The sequence below is a fragment of the Hemitrygon akajei genome, chromosome 9 (assembly GCF_048418815.1).
Source record: "Hemitrygon akajei chromosome 9, sHemAka1.3, whole genome shotgun sequence".
In the NCBI taxonomy this organism is placed as follows: domain Eukaryota; kingdom Metazoa; phylum Chordata; class Chondrichthyes; order Myliobatiformes; family Dasyatidae; genus Hemitrygon; species Hemitrygon akajei.
In genome coordinates this window covers 143,371,933-143,390,140 of record NC_133132.1, presented here as the reverse complement: position 1 = coordinate 143,390,140, position 18,208 = coordinate 143,371,933, and positions in this window count along the sequence as shown.

Here is an 18,208-nt window from a genome sequence, read left to right as displayed (position 1 = left end):
GGAGCCAGCAAAATTATTTCTTGAAGCAGGTACGTTACATTTTGTGATCTTTTTGTGACTTTGGACAAGATGTTAAATCCACATGCCACATTTATTTAATGTGCCAAAATGCCTAAATTCCAGTTTCCTGACATGAAAGGAGGCACAAGAGACCACAGATGCTGGATTTGCCCACACACTCCTCCCACTGGTTCCTTTCTCCCACCAGTCCCTCGTTTCCTGGTCCACCTTCTTATCCTATCAGAATACATTATTGTCAACTCTGTAATGTCCACCTCCCAGCTTCTGACTTTCCCACTCTCCCCTCCCCGTCTGCCTGTCTGTGGTGAACTACATATACCAGAGTGGTTTGCTCCCAACAGACCCCTGCTGACTGCTCCTGTGGCTCCTCCCACAAACCCCTGTATAAAGGCGAATGAGGCCTGAGGCCGGCCCTCATTCTCCAGGATGTTGTGTTGTTCATTCTTCCAGTCAATAAAAGCCGATATCTCACTTCTTACGTCTCAGAGTGAGTTATTGATGGTGCATCACTGTCAACCCTCCTCACCCGTGTCTGCGTAATGCCTGCCAGCACTTGCTCCACCCCCTTTCCAGATAAAGGGTTTTAGCCTGAGATGTCAACTGTCAACTTTCCTCCTCCGATACTGCCTGACCTGCTGAGTTTTTCCACATTTGCTCAGCATTGATGTTCACTGTGAGGAGGAGCTTAGGAGGATTAATGGCACCTAACGGCGACTCCTTTGCTTGAATCTTCAGAAACAGCTCTATGTCCATCTTTAATGTCTCTAGTTTTCCCTTTTAGGGTTCTTTTGAAGATCCTGACCTGGAGTTACACGCTGACTACCGTTCTTTGCGGGAATGGGGCCTGCTCTCGGGGTTTCACGACTGGTTGTTATTCGGCACGGCCAAGGCACGGCCTAAGAGCTCTGCTCACCTTCGGAGGACTGAGAGTTCGTAGCTATGGAGATGGGGGATCAAAGGTCGGTGCCTCTGCAGGAGATCGGTGTGTCATCGGAGACGGAAGATCTCTAGCTGTGTGCTCAGGGACCCCAGATCATTGGACATCGAGCTTGGAAAAAGTGACGCAGCAGACTTTTAACATCGTAAATCAGAGAGTTGTTTGTTATGTCTCCCCTCTCACTGTGAAATGGAGACACCTCTTTCTCCCTTATTAGAGAGAGAGAGAGAGCCTGTGGTATGTCGAATACCGGGTGAACGAGTGGTCTTCGGGTAACTGCAAGTCTGTGTCTTTGCTGTCGCTTTGCTCACACTTGAGTGCTCAGTGGCGGGTGCTGGTGGTTTTCCTTTGCCAGTGGTGGGAGGGGGTTCGTTCTTGCTGCCGCTTATAGACAATAGGTGCAGAAGTAGACCATTCGGCCCTTCGAGCCTGCACCGCCATTTTGAGATCATGGCTGACCAATTACTATCAATACCCAGTTCCTGCCTTGTCCACATATCCCTTGATTCCCCTATCCATAAGATACCTATCTAGCTCCTCCTTGAAAGCATCCAGAGAATTGGCCTCCACTACCTTCCGATGCAGTGCATTCCAGACCCCCACAACTCTCTGGGAGAAGAAGTTTTTCCTTAACTCTGTCCTAAATGACCTACCCCTTATTCTCAAACCATGCCCTCTGGTACTGGACTCTCCCAGCATCTGGAACATATTTCCTGCCTCTATCTTATCCAATCCCTTAATAATCTTATATGTTTCAATCAGATCCCTTCTCAATCTCCTTAATTCCAGCGTGTACAAGCCCAGTCTCTCTAACCTCTCTGCGTAAGACAGTCCAGACATCCCAGGAATTAACCTCGTGAATCTACACTGCACTTCCTCTACAGCCAGGATGTCCTTCCCTAACCCTGGAGACCAAAACTGTACACAATACTCCAGGTGTGGTCTCACCAGGGCTCTGTACAAATGCAAGAGGATTTCCTTGCTCTTGTACTCAATTCCCTTTGTAATAAAGGCCAACATTCCATTAGCCTTCTTCACTGCCTGCTGCACTTGCTCATTCACCTTCAGTGACTGATGAACAAGGACTCCGAGATCTCTTTGTATTTCTCCCTTATCCAACTCTACACCGTTCAGATAATAATCTGCCTTCCTGTTCTTACTCCCAAAGTGGATAACCTCACACTTATTCACATTAAACGTCATCTGCCAAGTATCTGTCCACTCACCCAGCCTATCCAAGTCACCCTGAATTCTCCTAACATCCTCATCACATGTCACACTGCCACCCAGCTTAGTATCATCAGCAAATTTGCTGATGTTATTTTCTATGCCTTCATCCAAATCGTTAACGTAAATGGTAAACAGCTGTGGTCCCAATACCGAGCCCTGTGGCACCCCACAAGTCACCACCTGCCATTCCGAGAAACACCCATTCACCGCTACCCTTTGCTTTCTATCTGCCAACCAGTTTTCTATCCATGTCAATGCCTTCCCCCTGAGCTTTGATTTTACCCACCAATCTTCTATGTGGGACCTTATCAAATGCCTTCTGAAAATCGAGGTACGCTACATCCACTGGATCTCCCCCGTCTAACTTCCTGGTTACATCCTCGAAAAACTCCAACAGATTAGTCAAGCATGATTTACCCTTGGTAAATCCATGCTGGCTCGGCCCAATCCTATCACTGCTATCTAGATATGCCACTATTTCATCCTTAATAATGGACTCTAGCATCTTTTCCACCACCAATGTCAGGCTGACAGGTCGATAGTTCTCTGTTTTCTCCCTCCCTCCTTTCTTAAAAAGTGGGATAACATTAGCCATTCTCCAATCCTCAGGGACTGATCCTGAATCTAAGGAACATTGGAAAATGATTACTAATGCATCCGCAATTTCCAGGGCCACCTCCTTTAGTACCCTAGGGTGCAGACCATCTGGACCTGGGGATTTGTCAGCCTTCAGTCCCATCAGTCTTCACATCACCGTGTCCTTCCGAATGTCAATCTGTTTCATTTCCTCTGTTACCCTATGTCCTTGGCCCATCCATACATCTGGGAGATTGCTTGTGTCTTCCTTAGTGAAAACAGATCTAAAGTACTCATTAAATTCTTCTGCCATTTCTCTGTTTCCCATAACAATTTCACCCAATTCATTCTTCAAGGGCCCAACATTGTTCTTAACTATCTTCTTTCTCTTCACATACCTAAAAAAGCTTTTGCTATCTTCCTTTATATTCCTGGCTAGCTTGCATTCGTACCTCATTTTTTCTCCCCGTATTGTCTTTTTAGTTAAGTTCTGTTGTTCCTTAAACACTTCCCAATCATCTGTCCTCCCACTCACCTTAGCTCTGTCATATTTCCTTTTTTTTTAATGCTATGCAATCTCTGACTTCCTTTGTCAACCACTGTGGCCCCTTTTCCCCCTTTGAATCCTTCCTTCTCTGAGGGATGAACTGATTTTGCACCTTGTGCATTATTCCCAAGAATACCTGCCATTGCTGTTCCACTGTCTTTTCTGCTAGGCTATCCATCCAGTCAACTTTGGCCAGCTCCTCCCTCATGGCTCCATAGTTTCCCCTGTTCATCTGCAACACTGACACCTCCTGCTTAGGTGCAGGAGGGAGGGAAGCTGGAGGGGGATAGCTTTGGGGTTCTAACATTTAACTGTCATTAATTCTTTGGGGGCACTCCTCCATTTTTGTGGATGTTTGCGAAGGAAAAGCATTTCAGGATGTATATGTATACATTTCTTTGACATTAAATGTACTTTTGAAACCTTTAAAACTTTGATCATTGGCTACAGGTACTTGAATTTGCTTGATTGAGAATGGCATTGTTAGACAAACCTCCACTTTGCACTAATTTTATGCTTGCATGTGACCATTCTTCATTCAATGAGGAAAAGCAAGTGTTTGTGAAAATGAAGGGTTTCGGCCCGAAACGTCAACTGTGCTTTTTTTCCATGGATGCTGCCTGGCCTGCTGAGCTCCTCCAGCATGTTGTGTTTGTTTGTGGAAATGTTATATCAGGCTACCTTTGTTGTTTACCACACAAATTTGCCTGATGTAACTTCAAATTTGGTGCTTCATTCTCTGATATTCCCAATATTGCTTCTTGCTTATCATTTGAGGAAGTCTGACAGAAGGTATAATAGGCAATTCTGTTTGTATTTATTACTGCCAGTGTTACTGGTCCATTGTGCCTCAAGAATATCATTTTGGGCTGTAAACTCTATGTTTACTCTTTTGTACACCATAAAAGTGTGGTCACTGTGACAACATTCTTAACATTTCCAGGCTTAGGGTAGTTACATCAATCGTGAAAAAAACATGTTTGCAAAACATAAATTAGTAAAGCCAATTTTAATGTTGCTTCCTCATCACTGATCAATAATCTGTGGTGACTGTCAGGGCCATTACAATCGACATAGACATTGTTGCACCAGAGGTAAATCCAGTTGCTGACTCGTATGTTAGGTCATTCCCAACAGAAGACTAAGTGAATTCAGAACTTCCTAACTGGTTTATTGGGAAAGTTACATTGATCTCCTTTCAAAGATGGAAGTTGATTTTTCATACCGTTAATACTCAATAGAATATAGATTGTGTTTTGGTACGGATAAGGCTAGAGCATAGCAGACAACTATGATGTAAATTGTTATTGTACAGTTTCTATTCCAGATAATGACAAAATGTAAAAAAGACAGTTGCAGCATGAATCGAGCGCACCCTTGTGTTTCACCACACTGCACCTTCCTGTATATAGTCTGATACTTGAATGCAAAAGCAGAGTGGTGAAAGGACAATATCTAAGCACTTGATTATTACTTAAGAAAGCAACTAATTTGCTACATATTCCAAGGGAAGTAATATTGTCTCGTGGACAGGGACTGAACATCCTTAGTGTATATAAAATATCAGCAACAAAAAACTGGACGATCATGGTTGTCCTAATTGGTAATTTTTCAGAGGTCTCTTTCTTTGGATTGGAAAATAGTATGTATCAGTTTGCTATAAAGAAGGTAAGAGGGATAAACCAGGTGTAGAAGAACTAGTTAGCCTTACAACTGCTGACAAATCGCAAGAGTTTGAACAGTATGACTAAATGCATTAAAAGTTTGATAAGGCAGAATTAATATGGATTTGTAAAGAACTGATTGTTTCCTATTCTGTTTTTGTGTATTTTGAAGATGTGACTAAAGTAATTAATTTCTATGAGGCTTTCAATGAAAAACCTTATAAAAATCTGTTAGCTGAAGTTAGAGCTCATGCAACTTGTGGCTTTTTAAAACTTTATCAACAAATACTTGTTTGCAAAGTAAGTCAGAAACTTATGCCGCCGTGAGCCAGCCATACTCAATGTTGACATACATTGGACATATGTACCTTCCATTCTGCAGATGTAATCATGCAACTTGCACTCCTCAGCCAGGCCTTGGCCACATTATGTTGCCAAATGTTTGTTTTTCAGTTTGTGGTTGTGGGTCTGTGTAGTGGGGACTGGGGTTTGGAGGTTAGTCCAGAAGAAGCCCCACCCATGTAAATATCTTTGGCATTCCGCTAAACCATGACCCTGGCTTAGCTGGTTGTCAAATTTGCCAGAAACAAGGGGTTTCTGAGCCCTCTCAAGTGAAAAAAAGTGAAACGTTAAGAGCCAGCTCTTAAAACATGTAAGGAATAATTGTTGGCTTGGCACAGGTTACACGGGAAGACTGTCCTCTGCAACTGAACTCCACTAGCAGTTTGATGTCAGAGAACAATTGGAAAATGACAGGCATGAAGTGGCCAGCAAATATGGGACTTGGGTGTTAACAGAGGTGTCCCGTACTTGGTGATTCTGCTGAAAAATATGCAGATAGTTTGGTGCAGAATTGCCAGTAATTCACTTCAAGAATCTGCCAAATATTAGATAAAGCCAAAGGGTAGAATTGTACACATGGATTTTCACCTGAGCAAACGTGGGGCTATTTAATTAGGGGCTAGAAAAGATAGAACTGTGGCTTCTGTGTTCTGGGAGAATCATTAAAATGTCATTGATGGGCAATTAAAATAGCCATTGGAATCGTGGATCCAGTATATCTTTTGTGGGGATAGAATTTGTGCAGCAGCCTCCTGATCTCTCCTGAGATCAAACCATGGAGCAACTGTCGATGCCACCTCTGAGGAGAGATGCATATTGGCCTTGAAGTGAATACAGAACATGTTTGATGGAATGATATCCATATTCCAAAGGGCAGGTCACAAATAGAGATTACGTAAACAAAGGTTGTACTCCATTGAATTTAGAAGATTGGCTATGGGACATTTGATCAAAGCTGGAGGGCCTGTACTGCTCTGTATAATAGTCACATTGCTCTATCAAAAGGTCAAACAGCAATAAAGGACGTTAATGACCTATTACTAGCCACATGTTTCCATAATCAGCGCACTTGTTAAAGCGTCAAAGTTCCAAGATTGTTATATTCGTGTAGGAAAAGGCACAAGAACAAGTTGATATAAAATGAAAACTGTTTATATATATTTTTCATTTCAATCAATACATCATATAATGTATTAAAATGGAAAGGTACAAAATTTGAAATAAATATTTTCTGATTCATGTATAAACCTTTTGTCCCGATGATTTTATCTGTTCATGTTACAATAAAACATTTTAAATGGCATTTCACTTTTTGTTTTAAATGTGCTCTGCGAAAACAGAACATTAACAAATACAACAAAAAAAATTGTTTTGGCGTGATGTCTTGACACACTACGTTCCCCAAAACCATGTAAATAGTGGTGAAAACAGTAGAATTTGAATTTGTTAAATAAATATATTTTTAAAACTGCAATTTCCAATCAGTCTAAATAAGCAAGCCATGTTCTGCACTTAGGATACATACATTCATTAATGTCCAAGGGAAGACAGCCACAGAGATTGAAAGTGTTGGTGAAGGTCAAAAGACTTTTTGTTATGGCTGCAGTAACTTTACACACAAAGAAGAACATTTTTAAGGCGAATAATTAAAAAAAACAGGTTAAAAATATTGAATTAAACCAAATCTGAAAGGTCACTTGCCTACTTATACTGATACTTGGGCTTGATCAGAATACAGATTACACTATGGGTGACCGGGAATTTAGATGATGGCATTCTCAATTCTGGTTATTAAAAATAAAAACTTGTATATTGGCATACCTAATATACGTGAACTCATACCACGCTAAATTTGAGGGGGGTTTTTTTGGGTTGGCACCACAGACATTAGATCCTATTTATTGTGGTTACCAAAAGACTGCAAATTTCATTTACTTTTAAGCTGATTATATAGGACCAGTAGGAGCAGAGGTACTTCACTACAGGAACTGCAGTAGCCCATACCTCCACCTTTCCCTACAGCCAATTCCAATCTGTACACCTGGCTGCACAAGGCAAGTTAAATATTACTCTTTTGGCTAGTTTTGAATGTGAGGCCCAATCAGTTTAAATTGCTTCAGAACAATGTTATCCACTGATTAGTGTGTTCTAAGAACAACAGGTGAACACGGAGCCCAAAAAGTTGTAATATGGATAAGTAATTGTCTCTAATGATATTAGGGGACAAATACTGAACACATTCAAATAATACTCTTCTGCCCACTATTTGTAGCACATCATTAACAGTTTATTTTAAATAAATTAACATCTCCAGCAGAATAATGTAAGAAAAATGGAACTGGAACATGTTAAGTGTTTATCCGCTAATATTGGCAACAGTAATTTTAAGGTTTAGAAGACTAGGATACAGGATATGGAGTGATCAAATGATTAGTAAAACATACCTCAAATAAAAAAGTTTGTGATGTCAGAACACAATACATGAAGAGTATTATCACACTACATAATTTTATAACATTATTACCTCGTTTTGTAAAATTATACTACAGAAATGTGATGCCATGTAAAAGAAATAGACAGCAATTTATCAAAACTTTTTTAAAGAAGGCCATTTTAAAATGCAATTCTTACTTTTGCAAACCATTTCTCCAAAACGAAACTCTTTACAGATCTGCATGGTCTGCTGAATGACTACAATGACCTCTAATCCAAGATGACCCCTGCATGCTTGATTAGAATTATCTTTAAATAATTCACCATCTTCCTAGGGATAATCCAGTGATTTTTTTTTTAGTCAAAATATCCTGTACGATAGTGTGGAAATTTATCCTTGGGCACCTGTATTAATTGTAAACAGTATTTTGGAAAATGTGTGTAATGTGGAGCCATTACCGTAAATGAACTTGTGAAATCAAGGAATTAATTCTAATTCAATAATTTCTCTGTGTATTATACGCATGTCTCCTTTTTGCTTTATACGGTGTGGTACCTTTACATTTCAATTAAATAAAAGACCTTTTTAAAATTTGGTTTAACTCAGTTTACCAGTCATTAAAAAATGTTGCTATTGAACACAACAGAAAAAAATACTGTGGTTCTTGGACAATAATTTGCCAAAGACCGCTTTAATTTCCACAACCTGGTTTTAAGGAACAGTATTAAAGTACAGTGAACTTAAGGAAAATCCTAGTTGGAAACAAGATGCAATTAAACAATAAAAGAGTTATTTTCTGATCAACAACCAATCACCATTATAGTCAAAATGAAACCGTCCTGTGCACTGAAGACCTCAACAACATTTCTCAACATTTCACTAAGTACATCTGACCATGCAAGATTACACAAACATCTTAACTAGTTTTAAACTTTTAAACACTGACATTATGCAATTCTTCATAATTATACTGGTTAAAGTAACAGCCAACAGCTGTCAAATATCAGATACATCATATACATATATTTTTTGTTTTTTGTATATAGAATCTGGACAACACAACATTACATATATTATAGAAAACACTTCTTTCTCAAAGAATAGGAAAAGTATTTACTATCAACTTAAGTTTACATGAAATTATACAAAATACAGTACAATAAAGATCAACTTGCTCAAAACAATATACATCCACATTGCTTAGTGGCTTTTAAAAAGCTAATAAAGGACTGGACAATGACACAGTACATATAAGGCATATTCTCAAAATATAGAAGCATTAACATCATGCTGTCTGATTCCTATTAACATTTCTGACTTTTGAGGGCAAGTTATTAACATGGATCCTGTTCATCATGATGCATTGTTCACTAATATCACCCTGGGCAATACCAATCAGCACAGTATAAAACACTATCAGTCCTTTTAAGTATTGGGGCCTTTTATTTGGATTTACTTTTCCCACACCACAAGATTTGGAGAGAACAAATTGTATAACATGACAGTCGGTAAACTCTGGAATATTTTCTAAAAGGATTTCCTTTTTGTGTTTCAAGTTTAAAGTTTTCAATTTGATCTCAGTAAATCCAGAGATTGGTATTAAGTTTGGTTCATATTCATTAACCGACAACCTTACAGTTGGTTTGCTCCAGATGTCTTCCTGAAACTATTTTCAAACCAAACTTGAGCCAGACCTGCATGCCACTGTTTGATGCTGAGATAAAACCAATGCCAAAGTAGATGCCAGTCATAAATTTGCCAATCAGGTTAATTTTGGAAGGATCTTGAAAAGCAGATATAATTTTTATAGCTAGACTGAAATATGAATTCATTTTTCTACAATATTAATATTTTCAATTAACTTTTATGAGAAATAATTAAATGGATTAAATTGAGCTTGCAGTCAAAATAAAAGCCATTTTAATTCTTTTTTAGTAGCCCACTTTAATAGATAACTTTAGAACTTCATAGTCAACATTCATACACATAACCCAATGTTGTCTCAGTTTTTTTTACATATTATAATTAAACATGAGTGTTGCCCAGACTGACAATACTTGAAACAATGCTCATGGTTATTGTGAATACAAAATCCTTTTCGAATGTATTATTCTTTTATTTAAACAGGGCCTGTTCCCACTGTTTCCAAAGCTGTAGATATTGGGGTCAAATTACTGTACACCATATAAATATTTTCTTTGAAGATTATTGAAAAGTAACTTTACAGTCAATAGACAGGCTTTACATTTTAACCATTATTATGCAGTTACCATCTTATTAGATTGAAGGAAAGTTTCACATAATCCATCTGCTGTTGTAAATGTTATACAGAATATCTCTAACATATGCACCAATTATTGAGAAATTCAGCACAATAAAGGTTTGAAGAACAAATGCATTGTTTTACATTTATAAAATGATACATTACAATTACTTTTTACAAACATCTTGTTAATTAATATAGTAATTTCTAAATACAAAGAAAGGAGATAAAAAAATCACATATTAGCCAAATATCCCATTTAATTAAAGCTTTGTATTTCTCCATTGTGCACCACTACTTTAAATCATTGATCCAGAACCTTCATTAAACCTTACTAAGAGTTTATTAAATTATGGGACAGTTTATTAGAAATAGATAGTGTACTCTTTAATGACGATTAGCTTGTACCAGAATAATCAACAAACAATAAACAGGAAATCCAGATAACCAAATCACCTACACTTGGATACAGCTGCACTAATATACTTAACATATTGAATGCAATTTCAGATAATGTTTGGTATTAATGTTCAAATAATTTTGATACACTGCTTCCCTTTTTTTCTATAACTTCTGTTTAGTTGGAAAGAACAGATGCACTAATTAGTATTGCCAGATGATGAAGAGTGCTTCTAATAGAAACTAGGAATGGTATCATTCCATCTTCATTGTGCTATTATCAATAAATCAAAAGCTTTTAAGTAAGTCAATTAGAAGGTTTTTGTTAAAACCAGTTTGGTTTTGCGCATACTTCCACATTTATTTTTACTCACAGGTTCGTATTCTGTAATTGTGGCTAATTAGGGCTACAAATTGGTATATGTATTATTGAAAGCATCAGTATGTATTTTTCTTTGAATTATTGGAAACAAAATGATTTTTTAAGTTTGCAATTTCCATTCTAAATTCCACTCTAAATTTTCACGATTCATAAAAAATAGAACATTAACCTCTTTGCAGGCACGTTTTAAATATGCAAGCTATTAAAAGGGAAATGGATATGACAAAGCATATACAGTATTATGTTTTATTTGTGATTAGGAAACTGTCGAGTCCTTTTACAGTTGTCATTACAAACACATTTCCCTTTTGCAATTTGAGTATATCCTAGACTATTTTATTACAACAGCAGTCTTAGAAAATTGAACAATTCCTTAAAGAAGTTCAAATAATTGCAGGTGGGTGGCAACTTTTGAAAACTAGCCCATACTATTTGGAGTAGTTATGAGGAGTAAAACAGCAACAATTAACAGTTTTTAAGCACTAGCCCTTGTTAAAATAGCACTTTAACCTAAAGAAAAGTATATCCAGGGATAGCTCTGTGGATATTTTCTCACACGTTAAAATACGCATACAGCATTTGCCTGATAACTGGTTGTACCTGAGTTAGTCCAACTCATCATACTTACTGTGATGGAAATGCATAACTTAGAGTAAGCAGAAGGGTGTACACGTCTCTGCGCACGTGACCTAGCCATCTCAATGAAACATTTGCAATTTATTATCTCAAATGAGTTCCTTCCTAGCATCAATAGCATATCCATTATGACTTTACTTTGAAACATGTAGAAGTCTAAATATAGACATACAGATTGAACTTTAATTTAGCTCTGTGTTTTTTTTGTGATGCTGCTAAGGCAATTGACTTCACAACTGATTTTGGTAAATTGGTTACTGCTGGTTTGCAGAGTACACTTTGGTTAGATTCTGATTTAAACTGCAACCATTTTAGGAGTTATATTAGAGGACAGTAAAAATAGAGTAAATATGGAAAGTTCAATGGATATATGAACACTCCAGCCCAGAAGACATGGCTACAAAGCCTTTCACTATTTTAAATACCCTGGTGAATTGCACACGACTGAAAGAATAATATTTTCATGTTATACACAGTAGGCAGTCTGGGTAAATGTAATTAGAAGGATGTGTCACAAATTAGCTGGACGAAAAAGTATTTTTAAGTATTTTGTTCATATGCATTTCTATGATCGCTTTAATCACACTTGTGTAAAATGTAATTTAAATTTAATTCATGTTTCAGGTATGAAGATGTTATAAATCAAAAGGGAATCCTTTGGGTGTCCAACTTTGCTTGTGGAGTCAGCAGCACCAGTGGCTAGGTCAAAGTGATTCAAGCTTTTTTAGGAAAATCCATTCATTTTGTGGCTTACATGCAAGAGCATCGTTCAACAAGAATCAAAGAGTTAAAAAACACTTTTCATCTTTTCTTTGTGATAAATCTTTATCATGATCTTTCTTTCTTTTGGAAAAGAAAGGGCAGAATGAGCTGAGAATATCTTCATAATTTCTGATGGCATTAACTGATATGATTATAGATAATTTCAGCAAACTAAAACATTTATTACAGCATCATACTGCTGGATTCAATGAACTCCATAGCTGGTCCCTAATTCAAATTGTTATTTAAACCGGGTCTGTTTAGTGATATTTGGTTTGCAGAATGAAAGAAAAAACAAAATCAAAACCAACAATTCAGAACAATGTTAAAGGAATCCAAAAAATGTGTATGCTAGTAAATTAATTGTTGCTTGTATAATTATCCTAATGTGTAACTGAATTGTAGAATATGAGAGTGTCGAGAACAATATGGGGAAAATAAACAGATTAGGATGATTTTATTTTATTTAGAGACACAGTGCAGACTCGGCCCTTCCAGCCCTCTGAGTCACACTGCCCAATAACCCCACAATTTATCTCTAGCCTAATTAAAGGAATAATCAATTAGCTTGCTAATGATTACATCTTTAGACTGTGGGAGGAAACCCATGAACCTGGAGAAAACCCATCCATTCCCTGGGGAGGACGTGGAGACTCCTGACAGATGACATTGGAATTGAGCACTGAACTCCGACCCCAGAGCTGTAATAACGTCATGCTAAACATTACGCTACGATGGCACCCCCCAGTTAGTGTAAATAGTGCTTGACAGTTTGCAAGGAATCAATGGGCCAAGCAGTATGGATGACTTTATGACTCTATGAATGCAATACCATCTGTTATGCCATCTTCTGTTCTTATGACTTACGGTCTTTTGTCAAAACCGGGTCTGCTTTCCTTTGTATAACATTACTTTAAAGAGAAGGGAGTTACTTCAGTACTATTCCAACATTTGCTCCCTCCAATGACATGACAAAAACAAATTATCAGGATATTTTCATATCACTGAGATTCTGATGGGCAGAAATTGGCTGGCTTGCTCTCAACGACAGCCATTACAATTCATTAGCTGTCAAATGATTTGATGTCATGAAAAGACAAATACATAAAATTCTATAAGTTTCCTTTTTAGATTATGCTGGATGCAAGATCAGGTAAAGTATTATCATATCATGGAGCTCTGTTTGTCAACTAGGTCTCGTTGATCTGTATTAACCTGCAAGCAGGATGAGACCGAATCATAGTCTGTGATACTTGTTATTTTAATAAGAGTGAAGTGCAAACTGCAGTCAGCATTAAAAAAATTGTCATTATTAGTTAAATTATCCTTTCAAATGATTGTTTTGGAAAGTAGTTTTAAAATATTATTTACTTCTTTTGAAAGCTTATGAATAATCAATTGAAAGTTATATAAATTAAATAAGTTAAAGAAAACATCGGGAATTTTATGAATTTCTCAGATTAATTTTCAGACTGTCGTAAAACTATTATATAAAAGGTCATAACATGCTCATCCGCCTTGTCAAAGATTTCTGTTTCTCTACGGCTGAACAAGAATCCACGTAAATTGAGGGACTTGGTAAATCTAAAGTGAAGTTAAATCTTGATTTCCAGCCCTGAATTGTACATTCTGTTGCTCATTATCCCATAAACAATAACAATTAAAATGGGGTTGGATTTTGAATATACTTTAATGATTATCTATATTTGGCCATTTTTCTAAATTATTTTAAACACAGAGATATATAAGCAGTCACATGCTGGTGGTGCAATGGTTAAATCACCAGACTGATAATTCTGAGATTTGAGTTCAAATCCCACCAGGGATACGACGGTGGAATTTGAATATAGTTAATAATATGGAATCTTTTAAAAAATGACAAAAAACTACTGGATTGTTGCAAAATCCCACTGGTCCATTAGTCCTTACAGGAATGAAAATCCACAAACTTTAACCAGTCTGGTCGATAAGTGACTACAAATCCATCAGTCTAGTTGGCTTTTAAACAGAGCAAGCCAGTCAGCTGAAGGACAATTAGGAATTGGCAATAAATGTTGTCCTCACTATTGATGCCCAATATACCCCAAAAATGAATAGTTCACTTTTCATTTAATTCATAATAACTAGTTTTTGCAGCACTTCCATTTTGATATACAGTGATCTATATTATTTGCATACATATCATGATTGGATTGTAGCAGTCTAAAGTTTGTGTTATTTTGGCTATAATATTTCTCTCCCTACTGTTGAAAACATACACACAAATGCTCCTTAACTAAAATTCCTTCAAGGAATGATCGGTAAAGTTAATTTTGAGCACAACAGGAATTTATTAAAATACGAAGCCAAATCAATTGTAAAGGTGCCAATCTCAGACGTAAGCACTTGAGAGAGATTAAACCTAAGCAGCTTAAATTTGTTACCTCAATTAGAAAATGATCTAATAAAAAATGCATTTTACTTTTATGATGTTTTGAATTAAATTTGTCATGTATCAGTTACAATAATGCAATGGTAGAAAAGTGTATTTTTTATCAGCATTGTTCCTTGTACTGAAAGGGAGCATATTAAATTAAACATCTCATTAAACATCACAAAATTTAAAAAATTCTACTATTAATTTAATCCTGTGGGTAGTGCACAAGGGAGTGACATTGCTTCAATTAAATGAAATATTTGGAAGCTTATTTTCAAGTATTCACAACTTTTTCAGATATCTTTTTGATTCCAGGTTCCATCTACAATCTACTACCTGATTCACAATTCTACCTTCTGCAGACAGTTAATGTAGTACACAAGAAGAACTGACAAAAAAACTTCATTTGTCCACAGTAATAGAGATCACTTACTTAATTTATTGATACCACATCCCAATACAAGTTCTTTGTGAAAAACACTAACATTGCTTAACTTTGTTTTGGATGTTACTCTATATGCTATTATAGTTATATATTACTGTATATACTGATTGGATTGTTGAGTTTAAGGACATGAAATATGACATTCCAAAAGACATTTCAAAATTATTTAACACTATAATGTACTGTTAGTAATGTAATTTTTTATAGAACATACTGGACAATGTGCTTCAAGAAAAAATAAAGTAGGCAAAACGGTTTCAGCATATATAATGTAAAGGACGCCACAGAAGAAAATGTGGTATAGGCTACAGGATTTTTTTTTCTATATAGTAAGTATCTAGGTGATTGGAGCTGCCTACATGAAACAGCCCATCAAAACATGAATAACTGGTGCAGTTACGGCGCCATTTGTCTTTTCCTAGCACACACTAGAAAACTGATGCAAAATTGCAGTTATTTAAAGCAGGAACGTAATTTCTTGTTTCTAATACTAATAGTTCTGGTCATCTTTTCTATACAGAGCTGTAATATTCATATAATTGATTATAATTATAGCAGGGACTAGTCAAGGCTGTGATCAGTGATTATTAAACAAAAAGCAATTTTATTTGCCTACTATCTACCATTGAACAAATTTTGAAATTTAAAGAAAATGCTAAATCCACAGGAAATCAGAGAAATTATAATGAGGTAGATACTACTACAGTAAGATAAAACTGAAGCAATATTAATTTGGAAAGAAATCTGGTTTTGTTAGAAGATGCCATTTTATTTTTCAAGATCACACTAATTCACCATAACTATGTATTTAAAGAAGTGTTTTCACCTTGTTGATACGAAGTATTGTAAGAAAAACTGCTTGAGAATGGGAAAAACTATTTTGAATTTGGAAATTGGAGTAGCTGGAAGTTTGCATAGTTGGGATCTGTGCTTCGTATCAAGGTGAAAAGAGCACTGCCGGAAAAAAAAAAACATCCTTTGAAAATTATTTCTGTTTATTCTTTTCATTGATTAATTTTAACTGTATATCTCACACAGGAAATGTATGTACAGTACACACATGCTCACAAACTCCTAACATTTATAGCCTTATAAATATCCTTTCTTAATTACTTCATGCACATCTTTTAAATAAATTTGTTATCATTTTTAAGTCTATGAATTTAACTCACAGACACATCTCTTCCTCAGAAAGAAGGGAAAAGCACCTGGGCAAAGTTCAGCTTCAAATGGATTGCTGCAACTTGAAAAAGGAAACAAAATAACTACAAACTTCTCAACTGTCTTGAGGTAAGAGTAGTTCACTAACCAAACATACATTTGAACATATACATTACATTATAGGAGATAGCAAAGTTTTTCTTCGGTACATTATTTACAGATTCTTTGTGTTGTTTTTGGATAAACAGCTATATCATTCTACAGTAAGGCTTCACAGGAAGTATTCGGTTTATTTTTTGTTTTCTTAAAAACCACACTATAAAATTGAGGTTCGATGTTAGCACCTTTGATTATTGATGTTGCTCCCATTAACACAGTAACTATTTCCTGTTAAGAACCTTATCTTTTGAAACAATTTTGATACTACAGGAGATAATTTCTCCATGCAGCTGAATGAGAACCTCACAAGTTGTACATATTATATACATTATACTTATATAAATATATATTATATATATTTATATATAATATATATACATACATATAATATATATAATACAGTGATTATTTTGTATTTTACTGCACTGGCACATAAATGTAAAGGTACTGGCATTGTTGTTTGCTGTGTGGCTGCCTTGATAGGAGTACCATAAGCACCTAGAAAAAAGGCACCACAAGGTTGAGAAGCAGTGTTTTTCTTTCATTCATTTACATTTCCTTCTAAGCTAAGATCATTTAAGAATATAGGGCTTTCACGGTCAGCGGAATAAATAATAGTTTACTTTCATCGACATAGATATGACTTCCAAAGACTTCAACACTCAATGGTGAATCAACAGTTTGAAAAAGGGAGTTTTAAGGTCAAGGCTTTTTCAAAACAATGGGATTTTAGTTCCAACCATTTTCATGGTAATCTCCTTAATAAGAAATACTTCACTCAGGGTTTCCCCAGTAGAACAAAACAGGTAAAAATGATGAAGAGGTTAAAGAGGATTGAAAATTATTATATATTAGTTCATGCAAGCTGAATGTATTTGCTTAAAATGTATTTTATAATGATTAATTAAAGTAAGATAATGCTTTTTACTGAATTTAGACTCTTAGCCAATTTAATTGATTAGAACTACCGTTCCTTTCAGATAATGACACAAAAGTTCTAGGATTCCTTTCTTTTTTATTATTGTTAATTCTTGATATTTATTACACTTGCATTAAAACACACTGGTCCAAATTTGATGATTGGAAGAAGACCAGCCAGTGTAACTTTAATTACCACATAATCTGTGTCATTAACTGATATAGAAAGGCAGCTACCCATCAGAAGGATTTTGATCTGTCTATAAAGGAGACAGTGTTATTGAATGCTGTCAGTGCTACTGAAGATATATATTTTGTTTAGAGATACAGGCGACCCCAGTCTTGTGGGGAAAGGTTTTGCCTGTGTTCTTAGAAAACATTGCAATTCTCTGTAATGTGAAGCTATGTCTACTGCACATGCAAGTTGAAACTAAAATTGTGTTTATTTATTTGCCCTTTTTCACATAAGGTTGATGAGAGCAAATTGAATTTTCAATCTCAGACTTTTGGGTAATGAATTGTAAACTCTGTAAGGACGAATTTCTGTTACCCAAAAGGGCGTGACACAGTGGCTGCCTATAAAAGGAACTTGCTAAACTATAAACGGCGCGTAAACACAAGCTTCGACTGTACTTTCTGTTAGTCCTGTAGTAATCAATGACTTATTTAAAGGAACAAAATAACTGGTGGGCATCTTGTACCTTTCCAATTCAGATTTTCACATTGACGGTTTAACACATTAGTTTATCTGATGACAAGTTCTTGTTACCATAGATTGTAAAATACAACCTGCAAATTTGCAAGTCGCTAGCACCAGTGTGAAATGTTTTGCTTTGGCCCACTGCTGTTAAAAAGATTTCCAGCTTGTTGTCATTGAAAAACTCAAAACCTGATTGACTGTGTCTACTTTAAGAAA